The following is a 5,539-nucleotide window of genomic DNA, read 5'->3' on the forward strand; positions in this document are numbered from 1 at the left end:
TTAGAGGTGGTTTTTCTAGATTCAATTTCTCGTTGTACCCTCACTGCTCACCAGGTATGTACAAAATGGTTGTCATTTCCTTAACAAGTGTCACATTTGGCCACAATTGGCCACAAAATCCCAGATTTCAGTTTCCATTCCCTCCCAAAACAGTGAGCATTTAGTTTATTCATATGTTTTATGAAATCAAGAGTGGCTTGATGTAGCAGATCAATAAAATTCTTCTATGATTCTTTGTTCTAAAGAATAATACTTTATTAGGACAATGTTTTTTTCATATTATAGTGTATCTAGTTTCAACCTATACTGCTTAGGAGGGTTTGGATCTTCCTAAAGCCCATGGATGAGTTTAATGATAGTGTCATTTTCCAAGAATGCTTGACCAACTTCCTTAAACTAACTTTGAAAGGATAAATATAAGGAATTGCTACAACATTTTGTTTATCTTTATTATAGATAATCTCATATTCATACCCTAGTAGCTTGGTGGCCCACTTATGTTATTTTGGTGAAGATAACCTTAATTCAAGAACTTTAGACTATGATAGTTAGTCTTAATCTGGAAGCGTCACCCAATATGGTATGCATGCCAAGTGTTTACAATTTGCATGATGACAATCATTTATTTTTCATGTGTGAATTTACCCAAATTGGGGTCATGAAATTACTTAGAAGTGAATTCGAAAGGGTTCCATTCTTGTATGAGTACTACCCTATATGCACTACGAGAGGCACCACATTTGAAGAAAAAAGTCATAGTAAAATTTGGTACAACTAATATTGGGATTGGTCACATGGCATATTTTAAAGGTGAGAAGGATATTTCAGCAACCTCATTCCAAACAAAAGTATTTTTATTGGGTACTGTGGTTAAGGGATAAACAAGTATTCCATTATTTTAAAAAACTTCATGTAGTACCCTACCATTCATAAGAATTCATGGAACTTATTTAGGGTTTTGGGATGGGGCCAACATTTCATAGCTATGAGTTTCTTGGGATCGACTCATGGCCATCATGATTGGGCCTTTTAATTAATTCCAGATAGTATAAGCCCAAGGCCCTGAGGCCTCAAGGCTTTTTAGTCATAATGCACAAGGAAAACATCATAAAAAGTTAGGCAAAAACTCATGACCGGACCTATATTTGACACAGAAGATTGAAAAATGAATTTCATTGCCAACTAAGGGATACGTATACATATGCATGCAGACACCAAAAGCGAGGAGGTTAAAAAGGGGAAAAACTCAGCGTAGTTCACAGAGAAAGCAAATGACAACCATTTTGTATATACCTGGTGAGCAGTGAGGGTACAATGAGAAATTGAATCTAGAAAAACCACCTCTAATCCATGTAATCAAACTCCAAAATCCAAAAAAGGTAAACACTTACTGACCACTAGGATTCACTTGAAGAGAAACAAGAATTGTAGAATAATGAGAATGACCACATTGGAGGGTTTTGTAAATTGACAAGAATCGAAGTGCTCAACTCGAGGTGGTGGAGTAAATGCAAGAAAGAAATGCAGGCATGCTTCATTAACTGAGTTATGTTTCCCTTACCACGTCTATACGTTCCAACCATGTGTGTTCGAGTGGGAAATGATGATGAGGATAGACACTACACAACAAATTAACAATAGAGAAGGGTTGAATCAGAGCCAGAACAATGATTTAACCAATCAAACAAGTGAAAGAATTCCAAGTCAATAGCCAACATATCATATTGATATAATTCAAAGCAAAATTATTAATGAATAAAGGGTTGGAAAGCACACCGAGTCGTGTGCACATCGCATAGTATTAAACACCACTGCCAAAGTCACATTGCATGAAACAATACAAACTTTCTGGTGAAAATAATCTGACTAACGATACACAGAAATACGTTTCAAGTTATGAAATTATATTAGACGCTCCGCAAACATATATTTTATGCCTGTAATTATCAAAATCGATTGTCGAGGGGTCATAACCATACCATTTAAAATCCAATGCCAATGAAAACAAACACTGGATACCCTTGCCAAATACATACCATAATCCTCCAGGTTACTCGCGAATCAAATCGATCCAACTACCCCATGTAATTATATTATATGCCGAGTGCCGAGACATGTCATAAAGCCCTGAGTAATAATCATATATAACCCATTGTCTATGCCATAAAATGTTTATCCATGAGTATAATCAACCAATTTGGCACATTTAGGTCTTCTAGTTAAAAACAATTGCAATCAAAAGCTGCAATGGCATGCACTAATCCTTGATTTCAGTTTCCATTATTGGGTGATTCTTCCAGATTAATACTAGCTATCATAGTCTAAAGTTCTTGAATTAAGGTTATCTTCACTAAAATAATATTAGTGGGCAAGCTATTAGTGTAGGAATATGAGATTATTTATAATAAAGATAAACAAAATGTTATAGCAATTCCTTATATTTGTCCTTTCAAAGTTGGTTTAAGGAAACTGGTCAAGACTTTTTAGAAAATGACACTATCACTAAACTCATCCATGGGCATTAGGAAGATCCCAACCCTCCTAAGGAGTATAGGTTGAAACTAGATACATTACAATATGAAAAAAACATCGAAAGAAACATTGTTCTAGTAAAGTATTATTCCTTAGAACAAAGAATCAAGAAGAATTTTATTGATCCACTACATCAAGTCACTCTTGATTTCATAAAACATATGAGTGAACTAAATTCTCACTCTTTCTGGAGGGAATGGAAATTGACATCTAGGATTTTGTGGCCAAATGTGACACTTGTTAAAGAAATAAAGGGAAGATGGACATGTGGGTTAACATGATTATGGATTTAATAATGAAATATCTAAATCAAAACAACATATATGTAGTCATGGTGATAGTTAGTCTTTCTCTACATATGTTCTTTCTTTACCATATCCATTCACTCTTCCTGGTTTACCAAGTCTTTCTTGATTAGAATTAAGTTACAAGGAATTTTCAATAATAAATCATTCTAGAAAGTGTTTAAACTATAAACTAGAGAGTACCAACTACAAATGAACACTATATACCACCAATAAACATATGGTGAAACTGAAGTGTTCAACAAGTTCCTAAAAAACCATCTAAGATGTTTTGCCTTTAAAAAACAGAGTAATGGATATGATGACTTGGCCTCTTAAAATAGTGTGAAAATGTGTTTAAATGTTTTATCCAAATTCAATTTTAAATTGATTTTAAAAATAACCTTTTAAATAATATAATATTCATATTTCATTAGAAATTTATTACAAAATTAAATTACTTTTTACACTTTTCATATTTCAGTTTCAATTAATTACATAAGTGCATAAAAATAAACGGAAAAATAACAAAATTACTTGTGATAAAAACGAAATTAAATAGGAGACCTACGAAATGTTGGGCTTTCTTGTATTAGAAACGAATGGTACTATCAAGAATGTTTGGAAAATGTCACTATCTGTAATATTTCTTTTCTGATCTAGCCAAACTGGACGGAATCTGTCCATGGTATTTAGAGAGTCCACAGAAAATAATAGAATAGGGTCTTTAGAGAGTCCATCAAGCCTATAATAGGGAATAGAAGCTAAGCATTAAGATGATTCTGGTTTATCTATCTTGTTGTATTTTTCTTGAGAACTTGGAATGACCAGTTCTAGTTTGATCCCAGGGACGAAAACCCGTGGGTGTTATTTTGTCTGGTGCTCTCCCATATTAGAAACAAATGGCACTATCAAGAATGTTGGTCAAAATGGACGGAATCTGTTTGTGGTATTTTCCCATGGTATCATCCCATGGTATTTACATTCAGTTTCGAGGGAAAATAATTAAATAGGGTCTTTAGAGAGTCCATCAAGCCTATAATAGGGGATAGAAGCTAAGCATTTAGATGATTCTATTTATCCATCTTGTTGTGTTTTTCTTTAGAAGGATGACTAGTTCTATTTTAATCCTAGGGACGAAAACCCATGGGTGTTATTTTTTCTAGTAGATCCATCTGGGATCCACGATTGTACTTCAGTGCATTTGTCTTCTCTTTTGATAGGGAGTAGTGCATGCCATTGCAGGTTTTGATTGCAATTGTTTTTAACTAAAACACCTAAATGTGCAAAATCGATTGATTATTTCGTTGTTTGGGATATTACACTATCATTAGACTCATCATAAGCTTTAGAAATATCCCAACCTTCCTAAAGAGTATACACTAAAACTAGTCTATACATTATAATATGAAAAACACATTGTTCTAGTAAAGCATTATTCCTTGAAATAAAGAATTATAGAAGAATTTGATTCATCCGGTGTCAAGCCATTCTCGATTTCATGAAACATATGAATGAAATAAATGCTCACTCTTTTGAGAGGGAATGGAAACTAACATATAGTATTTTGTGGCCAGATATGACAAGTGCCAAGGAAATAAAGGGAAAATACACATGTGGGTCAACATTATTATCGATTTAATACTGGAATATCTAAGGTGAAGTAACAAATATGTAATATTTATGGTAAAGTAACAAATATGTAATTATGGTGATAATTGATCTCTCTCCGAATATGCATTTTCTTTCCCTATCACATTCATTTACCCTTTTTTAATAAGTCTTTATTGATTAGAATTTTAAGTTACGTGGAATAACCACTTTAATTGCTTTTTTATGGGGACACTATTTTCACTACTAAATTATTGTAGGAGCTATTTAAATTATAAGATACCCAATTACAAATGAGCACTATATATCACCACTAAAAATATATTCAAAGTGTTTAACAAGTTCCTAGAAAACCATCTGAAATGCTTTGCTTTTAAAAATCACACAAATAGATATGACCGCTTAGCCTCCTAAAATAGTGAAAAAATGTATTTAAATATTTATGTTAAATTACAAAAAAAAATTTAACGCTTTTCTCATTCAAATTTCAATTAATTAAAAACACCATAGATGCTTAAAAACAAATGGAAATTTAACAAAATTACTTCACATAAAAATGAAATAAATGGGAGAAGGTGGGAATTTTGGGCTCTCCGTATTAGAAATGAAATGATATGCAAATGGAACGGGAATATTCACAACGGTCTCCATACGTTGAAATTAAATATCATTCTTATACTAAATCTGACAGTGGAAACAAACTCATGGAGAGAATAGTCACTGAGAGTTGACGTACATGCACCCTTTGTACCCTTCGCAGGATCAGACGCCTAGCCTAATATCGTTTCTCATGAAAATTGTCATTTCTCCTTACACTTCCCTTGAAACCCTAATTCCTTTCATAAACATGGGTGATCTTCTAATGTGAATGGGCGATATTTAAGTGTTTCTTAGAGTGATATGTAGTATTTGTGTGTGAAGTTGTAACAATGTTTAATGGAGACCATTAACCCAATAAGTTTTGGGATTTCTAGGTGGTCAGCTGTGAGGTACCATCAATCTGAATTGTTGGCCAGCTTAATCTGTGAGCGGTTTCATATATATAGGAATTCAGAACCAACAGAAGCCCTATAATCGGCTTAACTCCTTCACCTTAGCCATAATTATTTAAT

The sequence above is a fragment of the Pinus tabuliformis genome, chromosome 4_1 (genome assembly GCF_031772625.1).
Source record: "Pinus tabuliformis cultivar Carrire ecotype Pingquan chromosome 4_1, CPIR1, whole genome shotgun sequence".
NCBI classification, from domain to species: domain Eukaryota; kingdom Viridiplantae; phylum Streptophyta; class Pinopsida; order Pinales; family Pinaceae; genus Pinus; species Pinus tabuliformis.